The following is a 21488-nucleotide window of genomic DNA, read 5'->3' as shown; positions in this document are numbered from 1 at the left end:
CGGTCTCTGATTTTAAAATAGTAATATATAGGGGCGCCTGGGTGGCACAGCGGTTGAGCGTCTGCCTTCGGCTCAGGGCGTGATCCCGGTGTTATGGGATCGAGCCCCACATCAGGCTCCTCTGCTATGAGCCTGCTTCTTCCTCTCCCACTCCCCCTGCTTGTGTTCCCTCTCTCGCTGGCTGTCTCTCTCTCTCTGTCGAATAAATAAATAAAATCTTTAAAAAAAAAAAATCAGAGACCTTGCTAAACCCTCTTATTAATTAAAATAGCTTATTTATAGATTTTTTGGATTTTTCACATACGCAGTGATATCTGTGAATAATGACAGCTGTGTTTATTCCTTTCCAATCTTTCCCCTCCCCTCTCTTTTTCCCCCTTGCTGTCATATGTTGAATAGGACATCCAGGGCAGTGTTAAATAAAGAAATCACGGGCATCCTTGTCTTTTTCCTGATCAGAAAGGAAAAGCTTTAACTTTTCATTATTAAGAATGATGTTTCTTTAAGGTTTGGGGTAGATGCACTTCATTCGATAAAATTTCCCTAAAATTTTTAGTTTGCTAAATGGATGGTGAATTTTATCACTTTTCTACATTTAGTGAGGTTCTCTTTTAGTTTGTTAGTGTGTTATGTATTAATTTATTTGCTTAACTGTCAACCTTCATTCTTGAAATAAACCCATCTTGATCATGATGAATATATTGCAGGAATCAGTTTATTCAAATTCTCTTTAGGACTTTTGCATCTATGTTCATAAGTGAGATTAGCCCGTTATGTTCCTTTCTCATAGTATCATCATTGGAGACTTGTATCATAAAATTGGTATCATAAAATATGTTGGAAAATATTCTTTTTCTGTTCTCTGGGGAAATTTGTCTAAGGTTGGCATTATTTCTTCTTTGAATGTTTGGTAAAATTTGCTGGTTAGGTCATCTGGGCTTAGAATTTTCTTTGTGAATAGAGTTTTGACTACTGTTTCACTTTTCCCAATAGTTATAGGTGTACTCAGTGTTCTGTTTCTTCTTGTGTCCATTTTGTTATGTTTTTCCAAGAATTTGCTTCATCTGAATTTTAAAATATATTGATTGGCTTAAAGTTATTTATACACACTATTTTTTAATGTGTGCAGCAGTTATAGTGATGATCTTTTTATCTTTCCTGATATTGGTTATTTGTGCCTTCTATTTTTGGTCTTTACTATTTTCACCAGAGGTTTGTCGATTTTATTAGACTTTTCAAAAAACCAACTGTTGGTTTTGTTCATCCTCTCTCTTTTATATTGGTTTTATATTTCATCAATTTCTGGTTGTATTTTTATTATTTTCTTTTTTTTACTTTTTTTGCTTTTTTTCTAACTTTCTGAGATGAAATTTTTCAGACTTGTTTCCTTTCTTAGATATTTATTTGAGTCTATAAATCTTCCTTTTAATACCTTTTACTAGCATTCCACAAGATTTGAAATGTAGAATACCCATAAAGTATTTCCTAATTTCCATTTTTATTTCTTTCTGATTAAAGGCTTGTGTAGAAATTTAATTTTATAAAATTGAGGGTTTTCTAGGTGTCTTTTTAATATTAATTTCTAACTTTATTGTTTCTAATTATGTCCTGCCTGTTTTTAGCCCTTTGACAGTTGTTAAAACTTGTTTTATGTCCACAGTTTTATGGTCAATTTTGTAAAGTTTCCATAGTGCTTGAAAAAAAATTACATTTTGTGGTTTGGGAGTATAAAGTTCAATATATGCCCATTGGGTCAATTTTTAGATTGCATTGTTCAAATATTCTATATTGCTCTATATTCTATACTATATTGCATTGTTCAAATATTCAAATACTTGGGTCAATTAGTAGAGTCCTGGTTTATGTCTATCTTCCTTGGGTCCCTGTCAGATTAGGTGATAAATGATATGATGTAATTTAAAGTTTAGAACCACTCTTAATGAAATCTGAAATGAATGTAGCATTTCTACTAAATCGGTAAATATTCGGCATTTTACTAGAGATCATATCTAATTATATAAGACTTCCATTCCTGCCCAGCTCAAAAGAAAAAAAAAAAGAATGAAAGAGAAAAACTATGACTACTGGAAAAGAAGAGAAATAATTTTTGTATTTTTTCAGAAAATATCATCTATATGGAAATATGGAAAACTCTAGAATCAGTGGTCAGGCTATTATAACTAATAGGAAAAAAGGCAAAAGTTTGAAAAGATATATAGATAAAAAATAATAAAAATTAATAGAAAAAAGTGTCATCACCATACACTCAAAAAATTAAGACGGACCTAAGAATATATCTAAGGTAGCAGATAGATTATCTTTATGGATAAAATTCTGTATCTCAAATTTTTCTTTACCTCATACAATTTCAATTCGAATCAATAGGATTTTTGTGGAAACTAAAAAATGTGTCCTAAAATTAATACTGAAATTTAACTCTACTGATCTACCCAAATTAATTCTGGAAAAGCACATGGGGACTTGCCTTACCAATTACCAATACTAAGTATAAAGCTATTGTAATTGAAACGGTATAGACTCAGCACAGAATGGGCGAATCAGTGGACTTGAATGGAGAGTTTAGAAAGACATCCATGCCTATATTGGAACTTGGCATATGAGAGTGGAGGATTCCAACTCAATGGGGAAAATGGTGGTCGACATTAGATTTCTAAAAAAGAACCCCAAAAACAAAATCCAAAACAATAATATATATCCCTACCTCCCGACAGCAATGACTCAACATTCTAAATGAATGAAACAGATAAAGATGAAACACAAAGAAAACAAAAGAAAACTAAATCTTTGTGACTTCATGAGGAAACAAATCATAATGGAAAAGATTAACAAGTTTGATTACATTTAATTTTTCAAAGTAACTAAAAAAGACGCCATAAACAAATTTAAATAGATGGTGGGATGAGGTAGGATACTTATAACAATACAATAGACATAGGATTAGTATCACAGACATTTAAAGAACTCTTACAAATCAGTAGAAAAAAACTAATTGAAAAAATGAGCAAAGGATATAACTGGTTATTCATAAAACTGAAACCCACAGAAAGTCAATAATGAAAAAGCATGTCACCTCATCAGGAAACAAGCCACACAGTAATATAAAAGGGAATATATTATTTTGCCAATCAAATAGTTAACTAAAAATTTGACATTATCAAGTGCATCTGGGGGTATGGAGAAAGAAATTCTCCTACCCTGCTAGTGCATGTGTTAATTAGGAAAATCACTAGGTAAAGAAACTTGACCATGCCTAATAAAATAGAAAATGTGGTTTCTGTATCACTAAAAATATGTACCCTAGATGAGTTCTCACATATAATTACAAGAACAATGTAAAAGGTTTTTAGTGCAGCATTGTTTATAATAAACACTGGAAGTAATCTAAAAACCCACGAATAGAGAAATGCATTAACTATATTCTTATGACAGACTATATATACATATATATGTATTTTTGTGTATATGAATTGAGACAATGTTGAATTTAAAAACAAAAAATTAGCATATTTGTTATGAAATCATTTATATAAAATAAAAATAGCAGATACACAAAACAATACTTTATATTATTAGTTGATACACAACACATACACACATACAAAAACCAGGGATGTACTGTATGGTGACTGACATAATATAATAAAAAAATATTATTATAAAAAAAAAGTACTTGAAGCAGGATAAAAAACCTTCAGGATGTCTGTTCTCACTATTTCTATTCAACATACACTGAAGATTCTAATCAGGGCAGTTAGGCAAGAAAAAAATAAAGGCCTCCAAAGTGGAAAGGAAGAAATAAAATTATCTTTATTGACAGATGGCATGATTTCATATAGAGAAAATCTTAAGGAACCACTAAAGGACTACTAGAACTAATAAGTTCAGCAAGATTTCAGGATACAAGACCATTATGTAGAAATCAGTTGATTTCTGTACATAGGCAATGAGCAATCTGAATTGAAAATGAAATTAAGAAAACAACTCCATTTGCATCAAAAAGAATAAAATGCTTAGGAATAAATTTAACAAAAGAAGTGCTAGACTTCTACACTGAAAACTACAAAACATTGTTAAATTAAAGAAGAGCTAAATAAATGGAAAGACATTCCATATTCATGGGTCAGAAGACTTAATTTTGTTAAGATGGCAGTACTTCCCAAATTGATCTATGGGTTCTGTGCAATCCTATTATAATTCCTTCTGGCTCCTCCTCCCCTGAAACTAAAAGTCGATCCTAAAGTTGATATATAAACACAAAGGATCTGGAATCACCAAAACAATCTTGAAAAGGAACAAAAAATTTGGAGGACTCACACTTGCTGATTTTAAAACTTACTACAAAGCTGCTATAATTAAGACATTGGTATGAGTGTGTGTCTGTATATATACACACACACAATTAAATGGAATGGAATTGAGAGCCTGAAATAAACCCTTACGTATATGGCCAGTTGAATTCAACAAAGGTTTCAAAACAATTCAACAGTGAAAGAAAATTTTTTTCAACAAATGACGCTGGAACAATGGATATCCACATACAAAAGAATGAGTTTGGATCCTGACCTCACACCATATACAAAAATTAAGTCAAAATTGATCATAGACCTGAATATAAGCAAAAACTATAAAAGTCTTAGAAGAAAACAGGAATATATATCTGCATGACCTTGGACTAGGCAATGATTTCTTAACTACAACAGCAAAGGCGCATGCAAAAGACAACTGATAAGTTTCACATCATCAAAATTCAAAACTTGTCCACTTCAAAAGACATAAGAAAGTGAAATGATAACCCATAGACTGGAAAAAAATATTTGCAAATGATACAGTCGACAAGGGACTTAGAACCAGGACATATAAAGACCTCTTGCAACTCCATAAGAAGACAACTCAAAAAATGAGCAAAGAATTTGAATAGAAACTTCTTCAGTAAAGATATATGGATGGCAATGAACATAGGAAAAAATGCTCAACATCAAATTAGTCATTAAGGAAAGACAAAACCACAAGATACTTCATACCAACTAGAAGTACTATTAAAAAAAGACAATAACAAGTGGTGAGAATGTTGAGACATAAGGATGCTCATATATCACTGGTGGAAATTTAAAATGTTGCAGGCACTTTGGAAAAACAGTGTAGCAATTTCTCAAAACATTAAACGAACGAGTTACCATATGATCCAGCAATTCCACTCCTAGGTATCTACACAAGAAAAATAAAAACGTATGTCCACACACAGACTTGTACATGAATATTCATAACAGCATTTTTTATAATAGCCAAAAGATGAAGACAACCTAAATGTTACCAATGGATGAATGGATAACTAAAATGTGGTATATTCATAACAATGGAATATTATTCAACCATAAAAAGAAACAAAATACTGATACATGTTGCAACAGGGATGAACCTCAAAAACCTGCTGAGTGAAACAAGCCAGACACAAAAACCTTCATATGATCCTATTTATATGAAATATCCAAAATAGGCAAATCTATAGACAGATTAGTAGTTGCCTGGAGCTGAGGGTGGAAATGCGTTGTGACTGAAAATGGGCATGAGGTTTCTTTTTGGAGTGATGGAAGTGTTCTAAAACCTAGATTATGGTGATGGTTGCACAGCTTTGTAAATATACCAAAAATTATTGAATTGTATACTTAACATGGGTGAAATCTTTGTTCTGTAAATTATATCTCAATAAAGCTGTTTTTTAAAAAGCCACTTGAAGCAAATATGACAAAATACTAAGAATGTAAAAATTTTGACTGTTTGGAATGCAGATTTTTGTTATTTATGCAATTTTCTCTGTTATTTAATGTTTCTGAAAAACAGAAAATTAAGACACCATAAATTCCTGAGCCTCAATTTCAAATGAAATAGATACATAAGTTTTTTCATTATATTCTTACCTTCAGATATTGACAGTTGCCCCCAGCCCCAAAGGAAATGACTGGATCCTTGTCAGAGCATTCTCAGTGAAGCTTACCAGTCATACATAGCAAATGCAACTCTTCAGTGCCTGACTCTTAAACATAAGTTAAGAATAACTATGAGGAAAGCACTTAACATGAAAGACAGAAACCAAATATCCTGGAAGGGTGAATTCGGGGGAAACAGACACAATGTAGAAAGCAAATGAAACTTTTAAAGAAATCCCTAGAATTAATACTTCTAGAGAGAGAAGAGAAAGTCTACAGCCATGGAAAATACCAGAAATCCATAATAAAATGCATATTCAGAGAGCAAAAAAGAATTTCTGGAAATTAAAGATAATTGCTAAAAGATTTGGAAAGTGTCTTTTAAAAAAAAAACCAAAAAGATGGAAAATAGGAGAACAAAGATAAGAAAATTAGAGATCAATCCAAGAGGTTTAATAACCAACTAATTGTATTTCCAGAGAGAACTGAAAATATAGTGGGAAGGAATATATTAAAGAAATAGTTACCAGAAAGTTTCACAGCAATGAAGAACATGAGTTTTTATATCAGAAAGTCTAGCTCAATAGTTGACAACAAAAAAAGACAAATCATATCTTAATGAAATCTCTGAAAATAAGGAGCAAAGGAATATCCTAAAAGTGTCAAGAGAGTAAAAACAGTTTGCGCAAAAAGGATCAGAAAACACATTGGTTTTGGATTTCTAGAAGCTAGAATTCAGTGGAACAATTTTGTCTTCAGAATCCTGAAAGAAAAACGTAAAGGTAGATAAAAGACCTTTTCAGGCATGCACTTAGTAGACAGTTGTTACATTTGTGACCAACTTTGAATTCCCTTTTTAGATTTGGAGAAATGCCCATATTAGGACCTCTGCCTTGCCAAGGTTGAAGCCAGAACTTGATTTTCCAGCGTCTGTTTCAGCAAAGACGTAGACATATGACCTAGGCTCTTCCCATCAGACACTTCCATGAAACACCTCAATTTGAAGAAATGTGAGAAAGTCGATTTTGTGCAGTATCTGTTCCTGGAGATGGTGAGAGACTGTGAGCTTTCAGAGGCAGCAGTGGCATAGGGTGTAGTTGGTGGGGTCCATTGCTCATGGTCTTTGGTACCTTGGACCAAAGAAAGTATAGGAATACCTTAATATAGATTGTTGGATAGTTTGGGTATTGTTCCTAGAAGCACAGTCTCCAAAACCTATTCTCTGGTCCTTCTGGAGATTCTGTGAGCTACTTAATAATTTCTAATGTAACCTCCAAGGTTGCTCCTGGTGGGTATGCTCGAGCAACATGAGGGAGAAACCAGGAAAGAAGACAGAGATGGGAGGAATCAGGGATCTAACATAATAGGGAAGGAGAATCCCCAGGATTATGATAAATAGAAACACCAGGCTGCAGACTATGCAGTGGCCTAAAGACTAAGCAGTCCAGATTCCAGGAAGCATATGGAGGGCTCCAGGAAGAATATTTCTGAAGAGAGAAATTTGACTTAGTACCTGATGTGTTTTATGTATTTAGAAGATCTTTATACTACTGGAAATGAATTTGGGAATGAATAAATATGTATAAAACCAAGCAAATGAAACAATGAGACAATTATTAACTCCCCAATAAATAAAATTATGTGCAAATGCTATCATTGTGTACTACATGACTCAGCTGTAACTAGTTTTGCTTGGTAAAAATACAGACTTGATTTAACCAAAAAAATTGATATAGCTATTGGAGAGGATGGGGTAGGGAAGGTCTGTGTTGGGATGGAACATAAGAGAATTAAATCTATATCTTTTATAGTATGACTGTCTACAATATCTGAAACTTTAAAGTCTAGAAATATTGGAAAAAGAAAACACAAGAAACAGCTAAAATATTTAAATAGTGATGTTTTGGAGGAGTGGGAATGAGGGAGAGGAAGTGTACTGGTCAGGGTTCTTTAGGTGCATAATATAGAATTCACTCTAGTCTAAGGCAAAGGTTATTTTCTTTTTTCAAACATTAAGTAGTTTAGACTCTCAGGGGAAGTTCAAGAACCAGACTTACATGCTACTCAAGAAATGTATTTAGGGACGCCTGGGTGGCTCAGTTGGTTAAGCCTCTGATTCTTGGTTTCAGCTCAGGTCATGATCTCAAGGTCATGAAATTGAGCCCCGTATCAGGCTCAATACTCAGCACAGAGTCTGCTTGAGATTCTTTCTCCCTCTCCCTAGCTCTCCTGATCTCTCTCTCTCTCAAAAAAAAAAAAAGTATTTAAAATTCATTATTGGCAGTTCAAAGAAGCATGTTTGCCTCAAAACTCTACAGAGTGGCTATGTCTTGGAGATATGGGGTTCAAAAAGACTTCTGGCTCCTGCCTCTGTTGTTAGATACCACTGTGACTGCCACAGTATCCATGTAACAGAGGAAAGTAAACAGAAAATACTCTAATGGGGTTAATATTCCCATGCTCAATTTATGTCATGGTGAAATCATAATGTGACTTTTTTTTCATAATGTGACATTTAAGTTGATTTAAAGGCCAAGTCCTGCCCCCCAAAATAAAGTAAAATAAAATAAAATCCAAGTCCCAATCTGTCACAATTTAATCTATGCTGTTCATGCCTGCCACTTCCTACCATGTGTCTTCTCTATATCCAAACTTCTGAATGTTCCTAAATAGGAAATAGACACAAAATATAGGCATTTGAGGCACAAAGTGTACAGGAAAAGTCACCTTTTTATCTTCTGTTTTCCATGCACTTTATCAAGAAGAGAATGTTGAAATTTGTAGGGCAGAAATATACAAATATCTTGGAAAGAGAAGCAAGCACATCTCATGAAAGGGATTTATTACTTTAGACAAGTACCCATTAGATGTGAAAGCTAAATGTCAAGTAGAACATTCTGGAGAGCTCCCACGTCAACAGTTTGTATTAAGCACCAAATAAATGGCCCAGACATATAGTTGGTGGGGAGGCCTAGGGTTGGTGGGGAAGGATCTCTCAAGAGGTTTGTCTGGAAGGCAGGAGTTAGAACTTAGAGAAGTGAGGGAGATGGAGCATAGAGGGACAATGACAAAGAATGTGACTGAACCCAGAGTTTGGGTTAGGCATATTGAGGGATATATTTGGGGTAACCAAAAATATAAAGATAGTGGTTTAAGTATGATCATTTACTTTGCTCCCTTCAAAACTCCAACGAAGTAACAGTAACAGGATTTTTGGTTTACAAAATAATTGAGGCATATTGAGGGATATATTTGGGGTAACCAAAGATATAAAGATAGTGGTTTAAGTATAATCATTTACTTTGCTCCCTTCAAAACTCCAACGAAGTAACAGTAACAGGATATTTGGTTTACAAAATAATTTACAAAGAGAGGAAATGGTAAAGGAGATAAGAGAGTAGCAAAATTTAAAAACAAATAGTCAAGGAGAAACTGATTTACCAACCCCTGCGAAGTTGAATCCTAAATTGGCAGTGAGGAAAATCAAGAAGCAACACAATTGTCTCTACAGAACCCAAAGGCTTAGGATTTCTTGAAAGTCTGTCTAAGAAGCAGTTAGAGCCTCAGATCCCCTCCCTTCCTAAACTGCTCCACTCATACCCTGATGGAAGACTAAGCCTTATTTTCTAGACTAGTTGAAAAAGATGGTCTCTGGATTGGGAATTTCCAGCATCCATTGAGTATGGCGGTCACAGGGAAAACAAGCTGACTTAGTGAACTTTACAAGTTGGATATTAGAAATTTCAGGACCCTTTTTCCATGTGGTAGGGAAGCCAGGCCTGTCCCCTCAAAGAGGAAGATTGGAAGATCCATCATTGTTGAATATGACCCACCCCTCAGATACCAGCATCAGAGGCTCACCCAAGAAACAGCCCAGACAGATCATCATATAGGGAAACATAATCACCATGCACCCTGAGCTTCTAAACAGTTTTTTTTTTTGTGCGTGTGTTATACTCCTCTATAAGCCAACTACCAAGGATCACCAAACATTTGAGGAAGCCTTAAACCTGAGATAGAAACTGAAATAAAAAAATGAATAAAAGGAAATTTTGAAGAAACAGACCATGCAGGGGGAAAAAAACCTTCAAAAGCCATTGACATTTTAATATTTTCAAAGAGATAGAAGAAATGCACCCATGAAATAAGAACAGGACAATAAGACACAAAGAGGGGGGTAAAAAAGGAAGCTACATACACACAAAAAGAGATCAAAAATGACTTGTTGGAAATTAAAATTTTGAGAGGGATGGAAAAGACAACAGAAGGAATTTGGGAAGGTAAAGATAAGGACGTTTTTCAGAAGAGAGAGCATAGTGATAAAAGGACAGAAAACTGGGAGAAGAAAAGTTACAAAAATTAAAGGTCCAACCCATGAGGTCTGATATCCAAATAACAGGAGTTCATGTACAGAGGAAAAAAGTAGAGGAAGTCATCAAAGAAATAACTTAAAAATTTTCCTTAAACCAAAGAACCTGAATTTTAAGATTGGAAAAAAATTAAGACCACTAGGATAAAGAATAGCTCCAATAAACTTGAGAAAAAGAGAGAAAACACACAATAAACAGGGCATATTTAAAGGACCAGGTATCAGATTTACATCTGCCTTATTCCTCATACTATCCTCACAAAACAATAAAACAACTTAATATAACAAAAAATTAAAGGTATAATTCAAATCAGAACTAGAGGTACAATTAACATGTAAAAAGGAAAAAAAAAGATAATACTTATCTGCCTCTGGATGAGGAAGTAACTTTCTAAACAGATGTGAAATACATTATGAAGCAAAAGATAGACTCAACAACATAAAACACTGAAATATATGTCAAAAGCACTTTAGATTAAATAAAATTCAAGAAGTATAAAGAAATGGGAAACTGGGAAAAACCTATGAACGTATCTAACGGGGTTTAATACGCAAAATTTTCATATGAGCAATAGGTAAAATGTTCATATAGGCAGATGAGAAAAAACACTGGGGCCCTATTAGAGAAAAATGGGCAAAGAATGTGAACCAATTCATATGATGAAATACAAATGTCTCATAGTCTTGAAAGAAAAAAAACCAACCTTCCTGGTACTCCAAGAAATGGAAATTAAAACTTGAGCTACACTTGTTTCACTTACCAAATTAGTAGTTTCTTTTTCCTTTTATTTCCCCCAAAGTAAAGTTGCTCAGTGGTGAGGATGTGAAATGATGCATTTTTTCTGAAGAGTTTTGGAAATATGTGTTAAGGGCCTTCAGATATTTAAATTCTATAATGCCACATACCTAAGGAATTTCATCAATATTTTACTGTATATACTGTTCAGGGTACTAAAATAGAGGATACACAGTTATAAGTAATGATTGTTAGGAAAGTGAAAACAAAGTAACTCCAATAATAGGGAGAAAGTTGAATCACTTATAAAACAATTTGTTTAGCCATCAAATCCCGTGGTTATGAATTATTTTCATTGAATGGTAAGTAGATTTTCTAACTCAAGAAGGAATTTTTTATTAAACACAGAATTTAGATGATATCAGCAGAAACAGTAGCTAATGTCTGAGGGCAGACAGTGACTAGGGTAACTGTATTAACCACAGAGGTAAAGACATCTAGGGAGGGATACCTGGATGTTGGTTAAGTGTTGGACTCTTGATCTCAGCTCAGGTCTTGATCTCAGGGTCCTGAGTTCAAACCCAGCATGGAGCCTGCTTTAAAAACAAATAAATAAATAAAATGAAGACATCTAAAGGAGGAAAGCAGTTTTAGGAGAAAGATGATCAATTTTTACTAAAGAAGTTGCTTTTCAAGGGCTTTGTGGGCTGTCCCAAGACAAGACAAACAAGGTTAGGAGTTAGGTCAGTATTACAGAAAATTATGACAAGAAATATCTTTGAAGAGAGAGAGTGCAATACTAAAGAAAGCCATGAACATAAATGGGAAATTTAAAGAGAGAAAAAATGCAGAGTTAAGAGAGTTGAGCTTTGAGGTAAGTTTGCATTCGTGTGGTAGGAAGAGGAAGTAGAAGCAGGGAAAAAGAGAAGAACCAAGATGAAGAGGAATAGAAGCACCTGAGAAGTCGGAGTTTTAGGAGGAACATGGAGGTGCTCCATGAATCAATGATGTGGTGAGATAAAGTATAATCCCTGGTGCAGCCTTTGGGAGGAGGCAATCTGATGATTTACAGAGATCAATTTCAGTGGAAGAGTGGGGGGTAGAACCAGAGGAGGAGAGAGAAAGATAAGGAAATGGGTTTGTGAACAAAGTCTATTTTCATTTAAGCTTTTGACAGATTGGGCACTGAAAAGAAAGTGAGAGAAAGTACAGTAGCTTAAATTAGAAAGAGACTATGACGATGATTTAAGAAAGACAAAGATGATAGTGATTATTTAATTGACTGTCCTGGAACAAGTGAGAGGTGTTGATTTAAGGAGTTTAAATGAGATTAGCCATGGAGAGGAGTATATCCTCTTAAGAAAGGAACACAGGAAGGAAGATGGCAGGAGGAGAGAGGCTGCAAGTATATACCAAATGACCTCACTTGATTATTTCTTTAATAAATTTTTGGAGTGCAAAAATAATTTTTTTTGGAGTGCACACTATATCAAGTACCAAGATCCTTTGGAAAATACAATAATGAACAGGACATAGACCATGCTTTCAAAATATTTTCATATGGAAGATTAGTCAAGCACAGAAATAACTAGAGATTGAGACCACAAGTTATTAAGTATTAATTTTTCTTTTTTTTAAAGGACACTTCTGCCTCTACTTTTTTAAAAGTTTTTATTTAGTTCCTCTGACAGAGAGAGAGAGAGGGGCAGATAGAGGGAGAAGGAGAGGAAGAAGCAGACTCCCTGCTGAGCAGAAACCCAACATGGGGCTCAATCTCAGGACCCTGGGATCATGACCTGAGCCGAAGGGAGACTCTTAACCAACTGAGCCACTCAGCCTCCCCTAAGTATTAATTTTTCTATACCTTGCTGTCTCCTCCATAAAATGGGGATAATGATGGTACCAACTTCATAGACTAGAGAAGTTTGAATGAGATACTTGGAAATGCTGAATAAAAGCCGTGGCAAAATGAGATGCTAAGTAAAGGTAACTCTTGCTGTTCACATTATATAAAGTATGAAGGATAAGTGCTAAAAGAGAACTATAGAAGATGGGAAAACAGGGGTAATAGAGGAAGAAAAGGGGTCAGGTTAAGAAGGGGTGGAATTTAAGGATGGAGAAGGGAGGAAGGGAAATATGGATGAGATAATGTGGGTATAGGCAGACAGTTTGAAGTTTAACAGCATAAGTAAAAAAGATTTCAAGGCATCAAAGAATGGACACTCAGTTAAGAAACGCCCAACTTTAAAAAAAAAATCTGTTTCAAGCATCCCATTCTCTTTCTTAGCTTACATTTCCTAGTGCTCTATCAAGATTATTTGAGAAATTCAGCCCACAAATTGAATCCTATTTCATTCTCCATCACCACCCACATGCTCTCATTTCTTGTTTAAACTCAGGATAGATTTAATATCCCATGATTACAATACTGTCTTGTACGTCCACCTAACCCATCAGTGTCCCTTTTTGAGATACACTTTCCTGGAAAAACACTAACCCTGATGGAACCTTACTATTTGCTTTCTCCCTATCCTTTGAATGTTCCTTCTTCACGGGGAAAATTTTTGTGATGCTAGATAGGTCTTTGGGGGGCGGCCACCAGTTGTACAAGGCTTGGGAACAAATACTTCAAAGTTATACAGTATGAGTTAAGGAAACACAATTTCACATTCACATTGCTTCTCTTTCATAACCCTCGATCCCCAAGACTCTTGAGTGCTCATCAGTTATATCTGGAATAGGAAGAGAGAGATGTTATTTGACTTCCACCCAATCTTTAGAGTCTAAATTAATTGCATTTGTCCTGCTCCCTCAAGGAGGAGCCAGATTGTCATCTGCTCCCCTCACCCGCATTTATTAGCAACAAGGGCTATAGAGACCTGTTTCAGCAGCTGTAACCCTCCTTTTGTCCTTTGACACTGAATTTGGAAAAGGAGAGGAGTATATTGATCCTCTTTATCCCATCTCTGCAAATTCTTTAGTGCCATCGAAAACAGAGGTGCCAAGAGCTACCACTGCTGATTCAAAGTGCCCCTGCCATTGGCATTTGAGTCTGCAGCAAACATTTGTTTGGTACACTTTGACAAAAGCCACCGGGTCACAGAGAGCAAGCCCTTCCTAGGCTATTTTTGCCGCAGACCCCAGACCCAAAGGAAAAAGGATTTGTTTTTAATAAAGAAGCCAAACTGGGTGACTTCCCTGGGGGATGGGGATGGTAGAGGATTGGGCGCTAGCCCTAGCTTCCTCTTGTCTGAATGAACCTCGAATAAGGTGGGGGGACCTTAGGTGCCAAGACTCTTGGGAAACGAGGAAGATGTGGCTGGTTTCTATTATTTTGAGCAGCGGCAGGTAAAGTGATTGCTAGTGGTCTTTTTGGGGAGACTGCAGGGTAAATGCCTTGATCTCTAGCATAATGTGGTTGACTCCTTTCCAGGAGTTCCCATTTCTTTGGCAAGGTTTTCTTTTCTTCCCCTTGGTTCTTGCGCAGACCCAAATGCTAATGGTGTTTTGTGCTCTGACAACTGTGCTAGCTTTCCTATAGTACTTTTCCTCCCATCCTGGCAGTGTTCTCAAGGAAATCTTTCTGTTCCTAGGAGGACCCTAAATTTATATAACCCCAAGACCTCACAAAACGTGAAGGTGGTCTTGATACCTGGCACACTTCCAGGGAATCTGTCCAGAAACAGTCACTCACAAATTTCCAGTGATTTTGTAGGTGACTCCAAGTGGATTCAGAATCTCTAGGAGGTCTGCTCTGATTTCACATGCCAACTTAAGATAGGAGTAGGCTTATTTTTCCCCTCCCCCCAATAGGTAAGTCTATGTTTATCTTGTAGTGGAGAGCCCAGCATTAACCTCTCCATATCATCTTCCAGCCATTCCTCCTAACTCAGTTACATGCTATCTTCTTAGCAATTTTTCCAGCCACAGTAGTTCTGGCTGTGGACAAATTATTTTTATTTTTAAAATATGATCTCAGGGGGCACCTGGGTGACTCAGTTGGTCAAAAGTCTTCCTTCGGCTCAGGTCATGATCTCAGGGTCCTGGGATAGAGCCTCGCATTGAGAGTCCCTGCTCAGTGGGGAATCTGCTTCTCCCTCTCCTTTTGCCCCTCCCCCTGCTTGTGTGCGCTCTCTCTCTTAAATAAATAAAATCTTTTAAAAATATGATTTCAGATTTGTTGAAGGATGGCAGTCATTTCCCTTCTTTATTTTCTTGTAAGAAATCCCCCCCCCAAAAAATTCAGGCAAACACCCATGCTTTGTGGGCTGGTAACATTGAAAATGAGACCATTTACTAGAACAAGGAACAGTGGTTCAATCAGAAGAGATGGCTGGCTAGCTGATTGGATTCAATTGTGATTGGACTAGGGATGATGGAGTTGGGGTGGGGCCAATTTGATTAGAATTTTGAAGAGACATGTAAGTCCTGATCATCAGTTCATGTCTCATTTGGAGTTGTTTTCTTGAGAGAGTACATGTTTTCTTGAGAGAAAAGCATCTCATCCAAGACTATCGGGGAGGTGATATTTGAGCTGAGACTTGAGGGAGGTAAGAGAGCTGCCTGTGTACAAACACAATCAGGCAGGAGTACTCCAGGCTTTTTTTTTTTTTTAGATTTTTAAATTTATTTGAGAGAGAACGAGCAGTGGGAAGGAGCCGAGAGAGAGAGAAGCTGACTCCCTTCTGAGCAGGAAGTCCGAAGTGGGACTCAATCCAAGGACCCAGAGATCACGACCTGACCTGAAGGCAGATGCTTAACCAACTGAGCCACCCAGGTGCCCCTACTCCAGGCTGTTTTGAGACACAGGAATGTGGTTCAAACTGAGAGAGCACGGGGTAGAGCAGAAAGCGGTGATATTGAGCATCAGGAGGTAATGGTGGGGGGCACCTGGGTGACTCAGTTGGTTAAGCAGCTGCCTTCAGCTCAAGTCATGATCCCAGGGTCCTGGGATTGAGCCCTGGGTTGGGCTCTCTGCTCAGTGGGGGGTCTGCTCCTCCCTCTGACCCCTCACTCCCACTCATGCTCTCGCTCTCAAATAAATAAAATCTTAAAAAAGAAAAAAAAAAGAGGTAATGGTGGACCAGATCATGTAGGAAGGGACTTTTAGGACATTTGAAGGATTCTAAGTGGGATGGAGTAGGCATGCCCAAACTTGAAGATGGGGAAGATAAAACAGAATGTTTGGAGAGCAGGAAAACTGAGAGATTAGAAGTATAAAAGGATTAGCAAATACTATTAAAGGACCTCTTGAGATTGCATTAATGAAATAGCTGATGCATCTTTTTTTTTTTTTTAAGATTTATTTATTTGAGAGAGAGCACAGGCACAAGGATACGGGATTGGGTTTTGTTTTTTTTTGTTAAGAATGTTTCTTTTGTTTCACTGTTAAGAACGATACTTGCTATTTCTTATATTGAAATCCTTTATCTTACTATAGAAATATTTCTTAATGGTTTACAAGTAAAGAATTTTAAAATCATGAATGAGTGTTGAATTTTATCCAATGGTTTTTTGGTACCTACAAGATGATGATATGTTTCATTTTCTTTGTTAATATTCTGAATTATATAATTAGATTTTCAAATGTTGAATCATCCTTGTATTCCTGGGATACATTCCATTTGGTCATGAGTTTTATTCTTTTAATATGTTGCTTTATTTGGTTGGATAATATCCTATGTGGCTTTCATCTACATTTATAACTAAAGATGGCCTGGAGCTTGATTTTCTGTTGTCCTTTTCTGATTTTGTTACCAGAGATAATAGCCTCATCTGAGTAGCTTTCTAACTTTTTCTATACTCTGAAAGAATTTGCATTAATAAAAGTTAACTGTTTCTTAAAAATTTGCTAGATTGGCCTATAATATGATATATCTTTTGGGCTTTTAGGGGTCATACTTTGAACTGGATTCTCATATTTTTGTGTTTATGCATTCTAGTTTTTCTTGGATCCATTTTGCATATGTTTCCTCTGTAGAAAATTATTCTCTTTTGAAAATTTATATGTCAAGATGCTCATAAGATTCTCTTTGGAGTTTTAAATTTTTTTCTACAAATCTACTAGATTTGTGCACCATTTAATTCCTAGTATTGTTCATTATCTTCTCTCTTATGGTCAGTTATGCTCATGGTGTATTGTTTTCATTAGTCTCTTCAAAGAACATTTTTGGTCTTCACCCGTTTTGCATGTATTATCTTTCATTAATTTCATCTTTTTCCTTGTCATTTCTTTAATCCTCCTCCTTCTTCCTATTTTCTAGCTCCTTCAATTCAATGTTTAGTTTGTTTATTTTTAGTCACTATTGTTTTAATACAATGAAATATGTGTCTTAGTCTTCTTTAATGTTGGCTTAATACCTAAACGCTACCTTTATTTTATTTTTATTATTTTTCTTTTTTATTGAGGTATAATTAACAAGCAATGTTATATTAGATTTAGTTATACAATGTAATAATTCAGTCATTCTAGATATTATCCAGTGCTCAACATGATAATGTGTAGAATTGTTGAATCACTATATTGTACACCTGAAACTAATACAACTCTGTACATTAAGTGTATTCAAATTAAAATACATTTTAAAAGTTAAAAAATTTTTTAAAAGAGTGTTTTTTGTTCTTTTTGTTTGTTTATTCATTTGTTTTGTTTCTTTAATTCCACATATGAGTGAAATTATATGGTATTTGTCTTTCTCTGTTTAATTTATTCTACTTAGCATTATAACCTCTAGGTCCATCCATGTTGTTACATGTGGCAAGGTCTCATTCTTTTTTATGGCTGAGTAATATTCCATTTCTTTTTTATCCATTCATCTACTGATGGACTCTTGGGTTACTTACATATCTTGGCTATTGTAAATAATGCTTCAATAAACAGAGGGAGTGCATATGTCTTTGAAAATAAGTGTTTTGATATTCTTTGGGTAAGTACCCAGTAGTGGAATTAGTGGATCATATGATAATTCTAGTTTTAATTTTTTGAGGAACCTCTATACTGTTTCCCACAACGGGTTCATCAATTTGCAGGAAAGGATGCTGTATTTTGTCAAATGCTTTTTTGGCATCGATTGAGAGGATCATATGGTTCCTGAGTCTTTTCTTGTTGATATGATATATCACGCTGATTGATTTGCGAATATTGAACCACGCTTGCATCCCAGGTATGAATCCCACTTGATCGTGATGGATAATCCTTTTAATGTACTGTTGGATTCTATTAGCAAGTATCTTGTTGAGGATTTTGGCGTCCATATTCATTAGGGAAATCGGTCTGTAATTCTCCTTTTTGATGGGGTCTTTGCCTGGTTTGGGGATCAAGGTAATATTGGCCTCATAGAATGAGTTTGGTAGCTTTCCTTCTGTTTCTATTTTTTGAAATAGCTTTAGGAGAATAGGTATTATTTCTTCTTTGAATGTTTGGTAGAATTCCCCAGAAAAACCGTCCGGGCCTGGAGTTTTGTTATTTGGAAGGTTGTTTATCACTGACTCAATCTCTTCATAATTCATTGGCCTGTTTAAGGAATCAATTTCTTCCGGTTTCAATCTTGGTAGTTTATAGGTTTCCAGGAAGGATTCCATCTCTTCCAGATTGCTTAGTTTATTGGCATATAGCTGTTGATAAAAATTTCTAATAATCCTTCCAATTTCAATGGTGCTCGTTGTGACCTCTCCTTTTTCATTCATAATTTTAATAATCTGGGTCCTTTCTCTTTTCTTTTGGATAAGTCTTGCCAGTGGTCTGTCAATTTTATTGATTCTCTCAAAGAACCAGCTTCTAGTCCTGTTGATCTGCTCTACTGTACTTCTGGTTTCTGCTTGATTGATTTCAGCTCTAATTTTGGTCAACTGCTTCCTCGTGCGTGGATTAGGCCTGTCCCTCTGTTGCTGTTCCAGCTTCTTGAGGTGAGAATATAAAAACTGCATTTTAGATTTTTCTATTCTTTTGAGTGAGGCTTGGATGGCTATGTATTTCCCCCTTAGGACTGCCTTTGCAGTATCCCATAGGTTTTGGACTGTTGTATTTTCATTCTCATTGGTCTCCATAAATTGTTTAATTTGATTTTTGATTTCCTGGTTTATCGAGTCATTCCTGAGCAGGATGGTTCTTAGTCTCCAAGTGTTTGAGTTTCTTCCAAATTTTTCCTTGTGGTTGAGTTCCAATTTCAGAGCGTTGTGGTCTGAGAATATGCAGGGGATAATTTCAATCTTTTGGTATCGGTTGAGACCTGTTTTGTGTCCCAGAACATGGTCTATTCTTGAGAATGTTCCATGGGCATTAGAATAGAATGAGTATTCTTTGGTTCTGGGGTGTAGTGTTCTATATATATCTATGAGGTCCAACTCGTCGAGTATGGCATTCAAAGCCTTTGATTCTTTGCTTAGTTTTTGCCAGGGTGTTCTGTCTATTTCTGAGAGTGGAGTGTTGAGGTCCCCTACTATTAATGTATTTTTATTTATATGTCTCTTTATTCTGGTTAAGAGTTGGCTTGTGTATCTTGCTGCTCCCCTGTTGGGGGCATATATATTTATAATTGTCATATCCACTTGTTGAATACTTCCCTTAAGAATAATATAGTGCCCTTCTGCATCTCTAACTATAGTCTGTAGTTTAAAATCCAATTTATCTGATATGAGAATTGCTACCCCAGCTTTCTTTTGAGGTCCATTTGCGTGAAAGATGGTACTCCATCCCCTTACTCTCAGTCTGAATGCATCTTTGGGTTCGAAATGAGTCTCTTGTAGACAGCAAATGGATGGGTCATTTCTTTTTATCCAATCTGCAACCCTGTGGCGTTTTATGGGATGGTTCAAACCATTTACATTAAGACTGATTACTGAGAGATATGATTTTAATGTTGCCATGTTGCCAGTAAAGTCTTTGTTTGTATTGGCTGTGACTTTCTGTTCTGTATCACTCTTGGGGCCTTTTTACTTTTATAGAACCCCCCGTAATATCTCCTGTAGGGCTGGTTTCGTGGTTACAAAATTGGTTAGTGACTGGCGATTCTGAAATGTCTTTATTTCTCCATCAATTCTGAATGACAGCCTTGCTGGATAAAGGATCCTTGGCTGCATGTTTTTCTCTGAAAGAGCTTTAAATATGCTCCCCCAACCCTTTCTCTCATTCCAGGTCTGTGTAGACAGGTCTGACGTAATTCTGATGCTTTTGCCTTGGTACGTGAGAAATTTCTTTGCCCTGGCCGCTTTCAATACTGTATCCTTGCATCTAATATTTGCGAATTGCACTATGACGTGACGTGGCGTAGGTTTGTCGTGGTTGAGCTTGGGAGGGGTCCTCTCTGCCTCTTGGACACGAATGTTTGTTTCCCTTGCTAGATTAGGGAAGTTTTCAGCTACAATTTGTTCAAATATCTCTTCTAGACCTCTGTTTTTCTCCACCCCCTCGGGGATGCCGATGATTCTAACATTGGATCGTTTCATTGAGTCAGTAATCTCCCGTAACCTACATTCGTGGGTGTGGATTTTTTTAAGACCATCTTCTATTTTCATTTTTTCCTCTATTAACCCATCCTCCAATTCACTAACCCGTTCCTCTGCTTCTGCGACCCTGGCCGTCAGAGCCTCTAGTTTTGCCTGCATTTGGCTCATAGAATTTTTAATTTCTGTCAGATTCGCTCTCATTTCTGTCCTTAGGGATTCTATATTCTCAGTAACCTTTTCGTTAATAGTTTTTTCAATTCTACTCATCATTTTGACCATCGTTACTCTGAATTCCATTTCTGATAATTTGGTTACATCCATATCCATTATTTCTGTGGCAGAGGCCACAGAATCACTGTCTTTTCTTTGCTGGGGGGGGCTTCTCCTTCTTGTCATTCTGATGAGGAGAGGTTGCGGGGTTGTCCAGAGCCCAAATTATTGACTGGGTCCCAGGCCATGCCCCTTGTTTTATAGGGATCTTAGGGATGTGGGCTTCTTCTTTAAAGAGTTTATTTATTTATTTATGTGGCAGCCAACCAGCGAGAGAGGGAACAGAAGCAGGGGAGTGGGAGAGGAAGAAGCAGGCTCCCAGCGGAGGAGCCCGATGAGGGACTCCTTTCCGGAACGCCGGGATCACGCCCTAAGCCGAAGGCAGGCGCTCAGTGACTGCGCCACCCAGGCGCCCGGGTTGTGGGCTTCTTGATTTTTCAGCCTGCCTTCTGTGTTCTGGGGGAGGGGCCTGCCGCGCCAATACTCAGGCAACCCTGTTTGGGTAGAGTCTCCGTGTCCCCTTCTCCTGGTCTCAGTTTGGATCCAGTGAGCGCACCGGGATTCCGGTGTTCCGCGAGATGCCTGGTGGCGCGCACACCCGGCTCACGGTCTCAGTCTGCTGTTTTGCGGGTGCCGTCCGCGAGCCCCGCCCGCTCTCCCGTGCAAGTGGCTACCGCTTCCCGCGCGCGGCGCCCGAACACGGCGGCTCCCTCCCCCTTCCGTT

General features: G+C 36.7%; 1 protein-coding gene across 1 annotated transcript in view; it reads left to right on the top strand.

Annotated features, from left to right (window-relative positions):
- Positions 1-21488, top strand: part of KDM4D (lysine demethylase 4D) — a 67860-nt gene that overhangs the window by 6926 nt on the left and 39446 nt on the right. The gene's annotated exons all lie outside the window — the stretch shown is intronic.

Source organism: Ursus maritimus, unplaced genomic scaffold (assembly GCF_017311325.1).
Source record: "Ursus maritimus isolate PB19 unplaced genomic scaffold, ASM1731132v1 scaffold_16, whole genome shotgun sequence".
NCBI lineage: Eukaryota > Metazoa > Chordata > Mammalia > Carnivora > Ursidae > Ursus > Ursus maritimus.
This window is presented reverse-complemented; position numbering and strand designations above follow the sequence as displayed.